The 18,054-nt window shown below is 43.1% G+C and overlaps 1 pseudogene; it reads left to right on the forward strand.

The window, feature by feature from the left end:
- The first annotated feature begins 227 nt into the window (after positions 1-227).
- On the forward strand, positions 228-1,254 carry LOC109548899 (protein CEBPZOS-like; annotated as a pseudogene).
- The last annotated feature ends 16,800 nt before the right edge of the window (positions 1,255-18,054 follow it).

Consider the following 18,054-nt stretch of genomic DNA (forward strand, 5'->3'; position numbering starts at 1 on the left):
CTCCTCTGTGCCTCAGTTTCCCCATGGGGAATGAAGGCCTATCCTAGTATCAACCCACTAGAGCTGCTATAAAGATCAAAGTGAGGGACTTCCCTGGTGGTCCAGCGGTTAAGAATCTGAGCTCCCAGTGCAGGAGGCCCGGGTTCGATCCCTGGTTAGGGAACTAGGTCCTGCATGCCACAAGGAAAACCCAACACAGCCAAATAAATAAATAAATATTATTTTAAAAAATCAAAGTGAGTGGGAGGGGTGGTGTCTGCCAGCCCTTGGGCCTCAGGATGGACCCACTGGCAAAGAAGCTCTTTAAAGGAGTTTTAGTAGCTGAACTTGTAGACATTTTTTGGAGCATATTTTTTTTAAAAAGATGAACACAAGGCAAGATTTCAGGCAAAACACGAGCAAGAAATTCCCCTTCATCTTGGAAGTTTATTACAAATCCAGTGAACACTCTGGAATGTATGGGATCAGAGAGCAAGATCCAGAAAAGTGGCTGAACAGCAAAAATTAGGAACTTGCCATCGATTAAAGTTTCATATTTCATAGTATCAGGCAAGAATAAAATTCCAAAGTTGACATGAATATTTAAAGTTAAATGTAAACTTTAAGTCAAAGGGGGGGTTTTTTAATTTAATTTAATTTATTTTTTGGCCACACAGCCTGTGGGATCTTAGTTCCCTGACCAGGGAAGGAACCCGCATCCCCTGCATTGGAAGTGAGGGGTCTTTTTTTTTAAATTTATTTATTGGCTGCGTTGGGTCTTCGTTGCTGCATGGGGACTTTCTCTAGTTGCGGTGAGCAGGGGCTACTCTTGGTTGCCGTGCACAGGCTTCTCACTGAGGTGGCTTCTCTTGTTGCAGAGCATGGGATCTAGGCACTCGGGCTTCAGTAGTTGCAGCACATGGGCTCAGTAGTTGTGGCTCACGGGCTTCAGTAGTTGTGGCTCGTGGGCTTCAGTAGTTGTGGCATGCAGGCTCTAGAGCACAGGCTCAGTAGCTATGGCGCACGGGCCTAGCTGCTCCACGGCATGTGGGATCTTCCCAGACCAGGGATCAAAGCCGTGTCCCCTGTATTGTCAGGTGGATTCTTAACCACTGCGCCACCCAGGGAGTCCCGGAAGTGTGGAGTCTTAACCACTGGACCGCCAGGGAAGTCCCTAGAGGTTTCATTCTTTGGACTAACTGTGAAGAAACTGATGGAAAGTTTGTATATTATGTTGTAAATAGAGTTTTCTTTACTACTCAAAATAAAGTGGTTCTCCTTAAAAAAAAAAAACCTCCCTTGTAATTCTGAATATATAAACCTTTCAAAATGGATAAAATAGTGAAACATCTATTTTTAATATTTATTACATTGTTTTCTTTTCCACTGTAGTTTATTACAAGATATTGAATATAGTTCCCTGCATTATACAGTAAGACCTTATTGTTTATCTAATTTATCCCCCACCTCCTTTCCCCTTTGGTACCGTGGGTTTGTTTTCTATGTCTGTGAGTCTGTTTCTGTTTTGTAAATAAGTTCATTAATATTTATCACATTTTAACTCACACATTTAAAATACCATTATCTAAAAATATATGCACTAGAAATATTGCTTTTATCCATTTTCACATTGCCTGAAACAATATTTAAACACTACATCAATGTCTCTGGTACTACTAGAGCCATTTTGGAGTAAAATTCGTCATAAAATTCAAAAAAACAAAAAGATCCAAGTTCAGTAAGACATCTAAAGCACACAACACACGTTAGCTATTATTATTTTTGTTGTTGTTGTTCATGAGCTGACTTTGAAGACAGGGTAAGGACGAGGCAGGTACATACAAGCGTGAAATGGAAGGAGAAACACAGCTTCGGGGATTCAGAGCACAGAGTGGGAGGTTCAGTGAGCCGGTGTCTTAGGACTGAGGTGAACACATATTGTCAAATAGCCAGCCAGAAATACCATCCTGACGGACAGTCCCACAGTGGCTGGGTTTCGCTGACCCACCCAACCCCCGATAGTTTCATCCTCCTGACCCTTTGCTCACGCTATCGGGACAACTGGATGTCGCAGGTGTTGTGTGCGATTTTCTCTAAATACGAAGAATGACGCATGCATTTTATAGGTTTACATTTCTGTCAGGATTCACCTGTTGGTCTCCATAGTCTAGATTTCACTTGAGATACCCGGGTTTTTTTATAATTTCTAATATATTGCATAATTATTTGTTTTAGTATCAATTATATGCACGTGATTCCAGAACGTTTTTTGCTTTTTAAGCACAACTTTTTTTTTAAGGAGTGGCTGTATTAGTTTGCAAGGGCTGCCATAACAAAGCACCAAAGTGTGGCTTCAACAATAGAAATTTTTTCCCTCGCAGTTCTGGAGGCCAGACGACTGAGATCAAGGTTTCAACATGGTTGGTCTCCTGAGACCTCGCTCTTTAGATTGTAGACAATTATCTTCTCCCTGTGTCCTCACATGGTCATCCCTCTGTGTGTGTCTGTGTCCAAATCTCCTCCTATTATAAGGACACTAGTCATATTGGATTAGGGCCCCGTGACCTCATTTTACTTTAATTCCCTCTGTAAAGACCCCATCTCCAAACGCAGTCACGTTCTGAGGTCCTGGGGTTAGGGCTTCAGCATCTGAATTTAGGGGAGACACAACTGGAGCTACAACAGCCCAGAACCAAGGTGGGCGAGTAGTTGTAAGATGAGGCTGGAGAGCTTGGTAAGGCCACACCTGGAGAGATATTTTAGGCCACGGCCGGTGTCTTGAATTTCACCCTGAGTGCGGTCGGGAGCCCCCAGGGACATCAGGCAAGGGAGAGCCATGGTCAGACTTGTGTCTAAGCACCATGGCTCCAGCTGCCGGTGGGGCACCGGGGCTGGACTGAAGGCCACAGGTGACCATGGGGGAATCCAGGCATGGAAACTGGACATGGCTGGGGTCAGCAGCGTGGGCGGGCCTGGGCAGAGGGGACTGAGATTTGGAGTTACCAGGCTTGGAAGTACATGCTGTCAACTGCGTCCATCCCCCTAGAGAGATGAAACACAGCACATAAGACTGCCGCCCTGCTCTTGACCATCTGTGGCCAAAAGCCTTTTCCTTTCTCAGGCCCTGCCCATTGGATGTGTTTCTCTCCAGTTGGATAGGTTTTCAAGTAACTCCGTGAGGTTCTTTTTTTTGTACTTAAAAAAATCGTGTTTGTTGTAGAAACTTTAGAAAATGCAGATGAAAATAAAGAAATAAAAACTACCTATAATCCCCAGCAGGCACAGAATCTGTTTCCAGTCCTTATTTTTCTGTTTTGTTTTTGTTTGTTTTTGCTCCTTCCCAACCACCTCTCCCTGCTTTTTTAAAATTCAGATACAGTTGATTTACCATATTATATAAGTTTCAGGTGTACAACGTAGTGATTCACAATTTTTAAAGGTTATACTCCATTTCCAGTTATTATAAAATATTGGCTATATTCCCCGTGTTGTACGATATATCCTCCTAGTTTTTTGTTTTGTACATAGTATTGGTAGTTTGTACCTGTGAATCCCCTACCCCATCTTGTCCCTCTCCACTTCCTTCTCCCCACTCCGCTAGTTTGTTCTCTCTATCTGTGAGCCTGTTTCTTTTTTTGTTATATTCATACGTTTGTTTTATATTTCAGATCCCACATATGAGTGATATCATACAGTGTTTGTCTTATTTCAGTAAATCCGTGCTAGTCTCATGACGCCCTCTGCTGGCCATTCTGTTCAGCGTGTGATAATGGTTTCTCCCGAGCCATCCAGCCCCCGGGGGGCCGGCACCAGCGTCCTGGGTCTCTTAAGCCCTTGAAATGTGGCTGGTGCGAATTGACATGTGCCATAACGTATAACACACACTGGATTTCCAAGACTGCACGAGAAAAAGAATGTGAGATCGCTTGTTAACAATGGTAGTTTTTTTTAAGCATCCATAATTTTCTATATATTCAGAACCATGGACTATATTGTATTAACATTTTTTTTTTTTGGCCACACCACACAACTTGCGGGATCTTAGTTTCTGGACCAGGGATTGAACTCGGGCCTCGGCTGTGAGAGCTCTGAGTGCTAACCACTCGACCGCGAGGGAATTCCCAACAACGCTTTATACTGATTACATGTAATATTTTGAATATGTAGTTAACCCTTGAACAACACAGGGGTTAGGAGTGCTGACCCTCCGAGCAGTGGAAAATTTGAGTATAGCGAATAGTCAGCCCTCCGAAGCCAGAGTTCCTCCACATCTGTGGTTCTGCCTCTGCAGAGGTGTAGTACTGTCCTATTTACTCTTGAAAAAAGTCTGTGTGCAGGTCAGCTGTACTGGGTTAAATAAGAGCTGACCTTAAAATTGATTTCACCTGTTCCTTTTCTATTTTTTTTCATGAGGATGCTAGGAAACTTTAAGTTATGTATGTGACTTACGTTATATTTCTTTATTTCTCATTGGTCTGGACTATTATAAATGTATGTGTATCTGCCAGGGTCTCTCAGCCTTGGTACTTCTGGCATTCGGGGCCAAATCGTTCTTTGCCGTGCGGGCCATCCACGTGTGCTGTAGGATGTTGAGCAGTGTCCTCAGATGCCAGCAGCCTCACCCCTTCAGTTGTGACAACCAAAAACACCTCCAGACATTGACAAGTTGTCCCCTGAGGAGCAAAATCACCCTCAGTTAAGAACCATTGACTTATATATTTTTAATTTATAAATATATATTTTTATATATAAAAATCTATCTATACTATATATTGAGTTTATATACATAAAACACAGCTGACCCTTGAACAACACAGGTTTGAACTGCGTGGGTCCATTTCTCCCTGGATTTTTTTCAGTAGTAACTACTACAGTACTACATGATCTGTGGTCAGTTGGATCTGTGGATACCGAGGAACCACATATATGGAGGGCTGACTCTAAGTTATATGCAGATTTTTGACTGCATGGAGAAGCAGCACCTCTAACCCCCTGCATTGTTCAAGGGCCAACAGTATTTTGATTATTAATTATTTATTATATATATTGAAATGTGTACATATATTTATGAAGTGAAAAAATATATATAAAATGCAACTACACATGACACTTCCTGAGCCCCCATTACATGCAAGCTCTGTGTTCAGTGCTTATGTAATTTTCTCTTTCAATCCTCACAAGGACCCCAGAGGATGGGCAGTATTATTACTGCCATTTTGCAGATGAGGAAAGTGAGGCACAGAGAGGTTAAGTGACTGGCCCTGGGGTGCACAGCTAATTGACCTGGATTCAAATTCAGGCATACCATTGTGAGAGTGTGCCCCACACCCATGGGCTGACCTCTAAGAATCCAGGATCTCCAAGTATCATACAGCAATGTGACTATAGTTATAACACTGTATGGTACACTTGAAATTTTACCCTAAGAGGGTAAATCGTTAAGTGTTCTCACCACACACACACGAAGAAGAAGAAGAAGGAGAAGGAGAAGGAGAAGGAGAAGGAGAAGGAGAAGAAGAAGAAGAAGAAGAAGAGGAAGAAGGAGAAGAAGAAGAAGAAGAAGAAGAAGAAGAAGAAGGAGGAGGGGGAGGGGGAGGAGGAAGAAGACATAGAAGAGGAAGAGGAAGAAGAAGGAGAAGGAGAGGAGGGCAAGGGGGAGGGGGGAGAAGGTGAAGGAAGGAAGGAGAAAGAAAGAAAGAGAAAGCGAGGAAGAAAGAAAGCAAGAAATGAAGGAAGGGAAAAGAAAAAAACAGTAACTGTGAGGTGGTGGATATGTTAATTAACTTGATTGTGATGGTTATTTCCCAATACATACTTGCATCAAATCATCATGTTGTACAACTTAAATGTATACATTTTAATTTGTCAATTATACTGCAGTAAAGCTCAAACAAACAAACAAAAAGACCCCAGGATCTCCATGGGGGGGGTAAACGAGCCCACCCATCGCTGTCCTGGGATCTGAGCCCTCTTGGTGGGAAGGAGTGTGAAGGAGGAGGAGCCAGGATTACAACTTTTTTTTTTTGCGGTACGCGGGCCTCTCACTGTTGTGGCCTCGCCCGTTGCGGAGCACAGGCTCTGGACGCGCAGGCTCAGCGGCCATGGCTCACGGGCCCAACCGCTCCGCGGCATGTGGGATCTTCCCAGACCGGGGCATGAACCCGTGTCCCCTGCATCGGCAGGCGGACTCTCAACCACTGCGCCACCAGGGAAGCCCCAGGATTACAACTTTTACCCCCTCGGGGGCCATAAGAATCCAGAAACGATGCTCCATTCCAGTCATCTCCTATGAGACTGTGGTATAACAGGAAAGCACAGAGTCATCCATCCATTTGTCCGCCCAAGTCTGGTTATCTGCGCTGCAGACCTACTGTGGGCCAGGCGCTGCCCAAGACTCTGAGGGTCCCCAGGTCACTAGGGTAGCACAGCTCTGCTCACAGAGATCCTGTGACCCTGCACAGGAGAGAGGACAGTACTGCGCAAGCACAGACAAAACAAGACCGCAGACACAGCTCATTTGGAGAAAATATGACAGGTGGAAAATGATTGGGGTGTGATTCTGGAAGATTCTAGAAACATTTTTTTCTAAGCTAGAACCTCATGAACTGTGAAGCTTGTCTCCATTGTGGAAGAGGGGTCCAGAGTGGGGGGTGGGGGAGAAGCCACTTGCTCAGACCCCCCTTCTCAGTAACCCCCCCACATGGACCCCCCCCTCTTGGAGTCCAGGGGAGGGTTTGAATACGCACGTACACACCGTACACACCGTCTGACTGCTGTGCCTGGAAAATTCCAAGCTCCGTGGCCCCACTTGCTCCCGTCGCAGCCCCCTCCTCTTCCCTGGCTGGCTGCGGTTTCCATAACAACGGATGTCGCCAGCCGACAGCTCTTGCGGCTGATAACCAGCCACCTGGTGGGGGTGAGGGGAAGGGGAGGATGGGGCAAGGTCTCCCCATTGGTAGTCTGCTCACGACTTTAATGCAATTAAAGTGCATCTTCAGACAGGGGGTCTTTGCAGAAGAGAGGTGGGGGGGAGTTTATGCCGCTGTTAGAAATCCCAAGCCGCCCGAAAGCCAGCGATACCATCAACCCCAGCTGCTCTGCAACGTGTTCATTCATTCGTTAAACCTCTTATTTATTCCACAAATATTGATTGGATTAAATAGATGATGAACATAGATAATTCTATTGACACATTAATTCTATACCTAGTTTAAGCTCCAGGTTTTGTTCTAGGGATACGGTGGAGGATGAAGAAAAAGCCCCAGTGCCTCCTTTAATGATGTTTAGGGCTGCATCTTAGATGCGGTGCTACGAACGTGGAAATAATATATCGTATGACGGCAGGCATTAAGTTCCAGGAAGACAAAGCTACCAGTATTATTTTCAAGTTAGTTTTTTTTTTCTTTTTAATGGTAGCACATTTTATTATTTTTTAAATTTTTAATTGAAGCATAGTTGATTTACAATATTGTGTTAGTTTCTGGCGTACAGCACAGTGATTCAGTTTATATATATATATATATATATATTCTTTTTCAGATTCTTTTCCATTACAGAATTGAATATAGTTCCCTGTGCTATACAGTAGGTCCTTATTGGTTATCTATTTTATATATAGAGTAGTGTGTATCTGCTAGTTCCAAACTCCTAATTTATCCCTCCCCCACTTTCCCCTTTGGTAACCATAAATTTGTTTTCTATGTCTGTGAATCTTCTGTTTTGTAAATAAGTTCATTTGTAACATTTTTTAAGGTTCCACATATAAGTGATATCATATGACATTTGTCTCTGACTTACTTCACTTAGTATGATAATCTCTAGGTCCATCCATGTTGCTGCAAATGGCATTATTTCATTCTTTTTTATGGCTCAGTAGTATTCCATTGTGTATATGGACCACATCTTCTTTATCCATTCATCTTCGATGGACATTTAGGTTGCTTCAATAATAGTACATTTTAAATAGTGGTTACATATTAACTCTGTGGACTTAATAATCTTACAGGAAATATTGTGTAGTGAAAATTCAACCTTCCCGCCAGTCCCAAGCCACCCTGTACCCTTCGTGGGATGTGGAACATCATCTTTAATGAGTCATTGTAAGCACATCACATTGGCAGCCCCCCCCTTTAAAAATAGAATAGTAACTTTTGCACCCATTTTTCTGCAACTTGCTGTTTCCTGCTTAATGTGAAGACAGCAAAGCTTGGTGGCTAAAAGCATGGATTGAACCCAGCTGTCTACATTTGACTCCCAGCTTCTTCACTTGTTACTGTGGGGCTCTGGGCTTCACCTCTTGGGGCCTCCGTTTCCCCAGTTCTAAAACAGGGATTGTGGTGAGGGTTGAAAGAAAAGCAGCCGGAGTGGTGCCTGTAATATCCATACACACATTAAATAAAATAGATAACTCTTGGAGATCTTTCTATGCCAGGACTTCAGCAGATTACTCATTTTTCATACAAAGTATCCCACTGTATGGCTGTCCCACAATATCTAACCATGGGTTTTGAGGTTGTGTCCACTCCTCTGTTATAACTAACGATGCGGCGGAGAATTCCCATACACCCGTGCTATTACAGGCGTGTACAAGTGCATCTGTGCAATATACTTCTGGAAGCGGATACAAGCCTTCAGATTTTGCACTGATAATGCCAAATCGCCCACCATAAAGATCGTGCCATTTACCAGCCCAACAACAATGTATAAGTATTGAAGCGGCACTGAAATTCTGGGAGAATTCAACACAGAAACATGGTTTTCCAATTCTCTTGAAAATTCAGAAGATCTAGCATCGAGACTGGGCTCGATGTCACCCGTACAAGCCATTCGATGGTGTCTGGTAGCAGCTGCACGCCTCAACCAAACACACTTTCTCCCCTTTGCCACACTCCTCACCACTCCCTGTATGTCCAGACTCTGTATCAGTGTCCGGTTTGTACTGTGCTTGAGGTGATAGTTCGCTTTCATAGGAGGTGTTACTCTGCACCCTTGCGAACACCGAGGCCAGACTGAGAAAATCACCTATTTTAAGAAAATGCCGTACAGTGAGTCCTTGTTGGTTATCCATTTAAAATATAGCAGCATGTACATGTCGATCCGAAACCCCCTAACAATCCCTCCCCCACCATCCTTACCCCCGGTAACCATAAGTTCGTTCTCTAAGTCTGTGAGTGTTTCTGTTTTGTAAATAAGTTCATTTGTATAGTTTTTTTAGATTCCACATATAAGTGATATCATATGATATTTGTCTTTCCCTGTCTGACTTACTTCACCATCCATGTTGCTGCAAATGGCGTTATTTCAGATAATCACTTATTTAATTTATTTTTTAAAATTAATTTTTATTGGAATATAGTTGCTTTACAATGCTGCATTAGTTTCTACTGTACAGCAAAATGAATCAGCCATACATATATATATATATCCCCTCCCTTTTGGATTTCCTTCCCATTCAGGTCACCACAGTGCATTAAGTAGAGTTCCCTGTGCTACGCAGTATGTTCTCATTAGTTACCTATTTTATACATCGTATCAATAGGATAATCACTTATTTTAAAGTAAAGGAGGGACTTCCCTGGTGGCTCAGTGGTTAAGAATCTGCCTTCCAGTGCAGGGGACGCAGGTTTCATCCCTGGTCTGGGAACTAAGATCCCACATGCCGCAGGGCAACTGAGCCCGCTCACCTCAACTAGAGAGCCTGTATGCCGCAAACTACAGAGCCCACGCACTCTGGAGCCTGCGTGCCACAACTAGAGAGAAGCCCACCTGCCACAACCAAGACCCAGCACAGCCAAAAATAAATAAATAAAATATATTTTAAAAATAAAATAAAATAAAGCAGTGGAAGAGGGGAGGATGTATCTTTACAGAAATGAAAAACAGTCTGAATTGTATAATATGCACAAGCCCCAGCCCATCTTCTTCCCTTCCATGACCTGTGTCACCCTCGTGAGAGTTCAAGTTGGGGAACTTTGGATTTCAGAATTGTCTGGGGGCTTGGGAGTGGGCTCCTCTTCCTGATAAGTGATGCCCCCAAAGGCTGCTCTGCCATTCCACCTCTCCTCTCTCTCAGTTCTAGGATCAGACAGCGAGGTCTCCTCCTGCCTGAACACTAATGCCAGCCTTGCCAGTGTCCCCCAGCCCACCTTCCTTAACGGTTTAGCCCTCCACAAAAGCATCCTCTGTCTTCCTCTCCACTTCCTAGGTAATTCTGCCTTTCAGAAGTCTTTCCTCCCTCCACACAATGCATTGATGCTTCCATACATTCATAAATATTGATACATGAAGCACCTTGTACGTGCAGTCACTGTGATGGGCTGGGGGTGCAGGAGGAGACCAAGAAAGACAGTTTCCATTCCCACAGAATGGAACTCACTCTGTAGTGAGCGGGGAAAGATAATTAAAAAAAGAAAGAAGGGTTGGGGGGGATGGGGAGATGTTGGTCAAAGGTTTGAAAGTTTCAGTTATGCAGGATGAGTTAAGTCCTGGAGATCTAATGTACAGCATGGAGACTATAGTTAATACTACCATATAAGTACGCAAATTGTATACTTGACTTTTGCTAAGAGTGATCCTAAATGTCCTCACCACAGATACACACAGAGTTGTAACTGTGAGGTAATGGATGTGTCAACAACTGGATTGTGGTAATCATTTCCCAACGTATACATATATCAAAACATCATGTAATGTAATTATACCTCAATAAAGCTGTTGGGGGGGAAGAAATGAAGAAGGTAATTTTGGGTGCTGAGATGACCTGCATAAAGTAAAGCAGGATAGTGACTAGAAGGTGGGTGCAGGGAGCAGGGGGGTGAGTTCTTTTGCTTTCGTTGGTCTGGAGGGCATCCCAGAACTCTGTATATTTAATTATTTCTCTCCACCCCCCCTCCCCTTTCTGATGCAGGTGAATTCTGGAACAGAGTTTTAAAAAATCCTGGCGACACCATGAGAGGCACGGTGCCAAGCGATTTACAAGCAGCATCTATTCTAATCCACACCACAAGGATCCAGAAAAAATATATATATTTTCCCACTTCAGAAGAGAAAACTGTCTCAGAAAGGTGACATCACTTTCCCATGGTCCCATATTTTTATTCAACTCCCCCCCGCAAGTATTTATTGAGAACAAATTCTCATGGCAGGCTGAGATTGTAACACACACACAGTCTGGAAAGTTCCATCCTCTAAGGGGCTCTCAGCGTCCTCCGCATCGCCTCGCCATCTGCAGTTTCCATGGCAACAGGGCCTGCCTGCATCACTGAGACCCCGTGAATGCTCTTAAGGACCAGGGCAGAGTAATGGATACCAGAACTGTCGAGCTGGAGAAGGGCGAGGTCTGGGGGAGGGCACAGGTCTTCTGAACCCCTACGTGGGATTTGGGCACATCTTTTGGTAACATCACAATTTTAAATGAGCACCTTTTAAATGATGTCTTTGCAAAAGAGGTGGGGAAACCTGCAGACACCAGCAGAAATCAGAGTTGTCTGTTCCGCAACAGCCTCCGGCACCGATGACGTAAACAGCCTTTGTTCTCGCCAATAATCAATTATTTGACTGATTCATTCATTCAACAGATGTTTATAGAGTGATTACTGTTTTCCAAACACTGTCCTAAGTGGTGGGCAGCTAAAACAGATATAGTCTTCGTTCTCATGAGAGTTGGCATCCTATTTGAAGACATAGTAAATACAAATATATATGTAAATACAAGCACATATTTATATATAAATAATATATGTAAATATAATATATAATAAGTATATATACATATATATGACACACATATGTGTATATGTATGTTAAAATCTATGATAGTATTACATTCTCTGGAGAATAAAATATTGAGTTAAGGCACAGAGAGTGACAGGTCAGGGACTATTTTAGGTGGGGGTGGGATCGGGGAATTTACAAGAATAGATAGATCAGATATCTCTGTGCACAGGTTGATAGACTCTGCACCTGCATTTTCCTCCAAACCCCAAATCCAAGCTATTCTCCTGGGACAATTTTGGACCACTCCCCCCCACCGCCCTGCTAATATTAAAAATTCCTGGGACTTCCCTGGTGGCACAGTGGTTAATAATCCACCTGTCAATGCAGGGGACACGGGTTCCAATGCTGGTCTGGGAAGATCCTACATGCTGCGGAGCAACTAAGCCCGTGCGCCACAACTACTGACGCCCGCGCGCCTAGAGCCCGTGCTCCACAACAAGAGAAGCCACCGCAATGAGAAGCCCATGCACCGCATCGAAGAGTAGCCCCGGCTCGCGGCAACTAGAGAAACACCGGCACGCAGCAACGAAGACCCAACATAGCCAAAAAGAAAAAAAAAAATTCCTAGTTTCTCCAGTACCCAAAGTCAACAAATCAGTTGAGATCCAGGTTTAGCTGAAAAGAGGACAGTACCCATGAAAGATGGAAGAAAAGAGGCTTCTTGTGATAGAGGATGACACTCCCCAATTGATCATTGACAGAGAGAATTTTGCTCTGTGGCTTTCTGACTTTCAAGGATCTGCCCTCTTCCCAAATAGCTACTTAATATTTCAAGTAGTCATTAAAATATATATATATACTAAGGGCCATATTGTGTATTTAATACAGGATAAACAAGACAGACAAGGTCTGTACTTTCATTGAATGTTCACCGGCATGCAGGAACGCAGAAAGCAAATAAGAAATTAACACGATTGGGACTTCCCTGGTGGCACAGTGGTTAAGAGTCCGCCTGCCGATGCAGGGGATACGGGTTCGTGCCCCGGTCTGGGAAGATCCCACATGCCGCGGAGCGGCTGGGCCCGTGAGCCATGGCCACTGGGCCTGCGCATCCGGAGCCTGTGCTCCGCAACGGGAGAGGCCACAACAGTGAGAGGCCCGCGTACCGAAAAAAAAAAAAAAAAAAAAAAAAAAATTAACACGATTACTTCAGACTCCAAAACCGAGCAGTGGGAACTTCCCTGGAGGTCCAGTGGTTGGGGCTCTACGCTCCCAATACAGGGGGCACGAGTTCCATCCCTGGTCAGGGACTTAAATCCCGCATGCTGCACGGCACGGCCAAATAAATAAAATCAATAAAAGAATTAAGACAGAAAAAAAAAAGAGACAGAGAAATATTTGCTTTAAAAAATAAAATAAAACCAAGCAGTAGAAATACGATGCAAGCCACAAATGCATGCCACATGTGTCAAATTTTCCAGTTGCCATGTTTAAAAAGGTAAAAAGACACAGGTGGAATTCATCTTAACAATAGGCTTTATTGAATCCAAGACTGATTGCAAAATATTGCCATTCGAACCAATGATACCAATGTTAAAAAAAAAAATCAATGAAATATTTTAATTTTTTGTTTGTTTGCTTCTAGGTTTTTGAAAGCTGGTGTATAGTTCACAATTACAGCGTATCTCAACAGGCACTAGCCGCATTCCAGGCACTCAGATAGCCACAAAATGGCTTGCAGCTACCAAATGGAAAGCACAGCTCTAAAAACTGCTGCGAAGAAAAGTATCAGGGTAAGAGGAAATGAATGACGATCGGGAAGGTGGATGAATACTCAGACAAGGTATTTTGCTTCAAAAAGTCTAGAGAGTAGCCTTGGAATGTGCCTTTCAACAAGCCTCCACCTGCCCAGTTGATCCCCAAGGTACACCTGGGTAGTAAGGCCTGGGTAGACCCAGAGTAATTTAATCCTCCCAGCAGCCCTATTAGCCAGGAGTGATGATTAGACCCATTTGAGAAAAGTAAGGTGAGGTTTCAGAGAGCTCTGACACCAAGCACCAAAGACCCCGTATTTTCACTCATTCGCAAATAATAGATACAGATATGTATTGACCAGCTGCTCTGTGTCTAGACTGGGATTTTGCATCCACACATTGTATGATGCAAGGGCCTGGAAAATTCCAGTCTCCAAGCCTCCGGCTGCACCTTCATCACCCGTCTCCCGCCCCAGCTATAGTTTCCATGGCAACAGTTTCAGTCGCTAATGTCAGTTAAGTACCCTTGACGGGACCGAGGGTTAATCTAGTCAACATCAGAATAGTCTGGACTTGGGGATGGTGTGACGGGGCGTGGGGTGGGGGTGGGGGGGGTGCCGGGAGGGTTGGTTATCCTGCAATCCCTCCCCGACCCATGTTACCGGTCACTCCAGCCTTCGTGCTCGTTAAAAGGTCTCCTCGAATGGGGTTTTTGCAGAAGGACAAACATGAAATTGGGCGTGCAAGCTGCTGCTGACTTAAAGAAATATTAGGTTCGCCATTAAGCAGCTGCTGTAGGTGCTGGTGACAGAGCCCTTGTCTATCCTGACCATTCAACCGTATCCCATTCTTCCTGCGACACAAGATGATTGAGTGCCTGGGACATTGTGGGCGCCTGAATGTAATTATGAGACACCCCTGACTATAAGGAAGGCAAGCTGGGCTTCAAAAGCTTCAAGCATCTTTACCCCCAACAAACACAAGTGGGAGGGTTCCATTCAGCCTTCTTCCAGAAGGTGCTGGGCACGTGTTTTCTGGTCCCCATCATCACCCAAGTACCCCCACAAAGCTAACAATAATTTGAATGAAACCAAAGACTCAACCACATCTCATGACTGAAATTACATTATTTACAGGATCGGGGTGGGGGTAGTAAAAGGGAGATGGTCTTTGTCCGTGCCTTCAGAAAGTGATTGTTTATTTTGAGACTCTGCAGTTATTCATCACAATGCAGAATCTCAGGACAGGTGCCTCCCGGTGGAACTTTTGATGACTGGGGAAATTCACTGTAACGCGGTGCCTCAGGAAGGGAAGCAGATGATATGGGGGACAAAGGATTGAACATCTGCTTGAGCAAATGTTTGTTTTGTTGTTGTTGTTGTTGTTGTTGTTCTGTTTTTGGTTTTTTTTCCATGAAACTGTATAAACTGTCAGTGTTTTCTTCTAAGGACTATGGGCCTTTTCACAGATTGGGGTTTGTTATATTTTGTTTTTTTGTTTTTTTTCAAAAGCATGGCCATTCTGGCTCTAAAATGTGGTCCTAAATAGATGGTAGCAGTTTTTTGTTTTTTGTTTTTTGTGGGTTTTTTTGGCCTTGCACCTTGCAGGATCTTAGTTCCCGGACCAGGGATTGAACCCGAGCCAGCTGTGAAAGCACACAGTCCTAACCACTGGACTGCCAGGGAAGCTCCGATGGCAGTTTACAGAGGAGAGTTTGTGTAGAGGTTTTGGTGGGGAATGAACTTGAAGTGCTTATCCTCAGACAGAATTTATGCCACAATCCTAAACAGAATGGACAGACAAGAAAGGATTCAGGGATTATGACAAACACCCACACAGGTAAATATTTTGAAATACCCAGAGTACTGGGGAGTCGTAATCAGCCAGGGACATTGAAACACATGAATCATTCCTGCTGGCATCCCTCTGCCTGGTCATACGAAAACTTAAATTTTTACCAACTCTAGTTCTTATTATACCATAGCTCGAAGCAAACTCAGTAGTCTTCAAGAGGGGGCTGATGAGTGCATAAATTCTGATGAGAGCATTAGATGGAATTTGAGGCTGCTGTGCAAAATTCTCGGGACGTCCTTTAGGAACTGAAAAAGCAAAATATACAGTGAAGTGAAAGCAAGGTGTATAATGATATGAAGGGTTGCTACCATTGTGTAAAAGAGGGGGGAAGGAACATATTTTATATATATATAAATATATATAATTTACTGCAATATATTACATTATACAATAATTATAAGATATACAATATACAAAATATATAAATAATATGTGTATACATAGGCTACCTCTGTCACATCATGTGGAAGGTGTTGGGTGGCTGGTGGACTGGGGTGGTGTCTCAGGTCAATGCTACAGACTGTTTGTGTCTCCCCAAAATTCATATGTTAAGACCCAGTCCTCAATGTGATGGTATTAGGAGGTAGGGCCTTTGGGAGGTGATTAGGTCATGAGGGTGGAGCCTTCATGATCGATTTAGTGTCCTTATAAAAGAGGCCCCAGAGAGCTCCTCCACCCCTTCTGCCATGTGAGGTTATAGCAAGAAAATGGACATCAATGAACCAGGAAGTGGACCCTCACCAGCCACCAACACTGTGCTTTCCTTTCTCCCATATTTATTGATTCACTGTCTTTTTAAAATTGTTTCCAATATTCTCCAATTATCTTTTTTTTTAATTTTATTTATTTTATTATTTACTTGGTTGCGCTGGGCCATAGTTGTGGCAGGCGGACTCCTTAATTGTGGCTCGCGGGCTCCTTAGTTGTGGCATGTGAATTCTTAGCTGTGGCAGGCATGTGGGATCTAGTTCCCTGACCCGGGACCCTGCATTGGGAGCGTGGAGTCTTAACCACTGCGCCACCAGGGAAGTCCCTGATTCAGTGTTGATTTATGGATTCTAACTTTGGCTTATGAGTTATCATTTGTATTTATTTTTTCCTGGAATTATTCCAGTTTTGATAGTGAGAATCCCTTCAAGCTGACATCTGGGTCATTTTGACTATTTTTTTTAGTCTTTCCTTACTTTCAGACACAAGATATTACAGGCTCATCTTGTGCTTTTCTTGCCCAGCTCTGGAATCAGCCATTTCTTCAAGGAGCCCTGGCTCCCCTTGAGTGGAGAATGGTATTTGGAAACCAGGATGTGAGGGCAAACATAAGTTGTTTGAGAAAGGAGGTTTTTTTTTTTTTTAATTGAGGTATAGTTGATTTGCAATGTTGTGTTAGTTTCTGGTGTACAGCTAAGTGATTCAGTTTTATATGTGTGTGTGTGTGTGTGTGTATATATATATATATATATATATATATATATATAAAATGTTCTTTTTCATTTTCTTTTCCATTATGGTTTATCACAGGGTATTGAATACAGTTCCCTGTGCTCTACAGTAGGACCTTGTTGTTTATCCATCCTATAGATAATAGATTGCATCTGCTAATCCCAAACTCTCAATCCATCCCTCCCACACACCCCTCCCCCTTGGCAACAACAAGTCTGATCTCTATGTCTGTGAGTCTGTTTCTGTTTCATAGATAAGTCCATTTGTGTCATATTTTAGATTCCACATATAAGTGATATCATGTGGTATTTGTCTTTCTCTTTCTGATTTACTTCACTTAGTATGATCATCTCTAGGTCCATCCATGTTGCTATAAATGGCATTATTTCCTTCTTTTTTATGGCTGAGTAGTATTCCATTGTATATATGTACCACATCTTCTTTATCCATTTGTCTGTCAATGGGCATTTAAGTTGCTTCCATGACCTGGCTATTGTAAATAGCGCTGCAATGACACAGGGATGCATGTATCTTTTCAAATTATAGTTTCATCCACATATATGCCCAGGAGTGGGATTGCAGGATCCTATGGTAGCTCTATTTTTAGTTTTTTAAGGAAACTTCATACTGTTTTCCATAGGGGCGGCACCAATTTACATTCCCACCAACAGTGTAGGAGGGTTCCCTGGGGAAAGTATGTTTTATCCTGAGGAGTGATACGGTCAGATTTACATTCTAGAGAGGCCACTTCCGCTACGCGGGTGGCAGATGGACTGGTGAGCAGTGTTTCCAAATATATAGCCCTTTATGTACCACCTTCATGAATTTTGCCATATGGGTGTCTTTGCTGTATTATTAGACAATACTTTTTTTCCTTTTAAATTGCTCTCTGTCATACCTGAACTGTAAATTCCCTTTAAAGGAAATTTTAAATCATGACTGTGAATGGAAACACCATTTTCTCTTACTGTGGAAAATAAAAATAGATATACAAGGAAACATACACACAAAGAATGTTGTTTAACATTAATAGATGCAATTGCCAGCCAGGGTTTTGAGCCTAAGACCTGTTTTTGTTTGCCTGTTTGTTCAAAGGAGATGTTGGTGAATAATATTGTTAAAGACATTCAAACAAAACTAAGACACTATCCTTTATGTGATATGATGGCCCCAAAGATACTGCAAAGGGAATTTTTTTCTTCTTCTGATTCAAACATTATTTAATGTCGTGTGTCCAGCTTTGTTTTTGTTTTGTTTTGTTTTGGGGTTGTTTTTGGGGGGGTGGGCGGTTGGCCACACCACATGGCTTGCA

Source organism: Tursiops truncatus, chromosome 19, assembly GCF_011762595.2.
Source record: "Tursiops truncatus isolate mTurTru1 chromosome 19, mTurTru1.mat.Y, whole genome shotgun sequence".
Lineage (NCBI taxonomy): Eukaryota > Metazoa > Chordata > Mammalia > Artiodactyla > Delphinidae > Tursiops > Tursiops truncatus.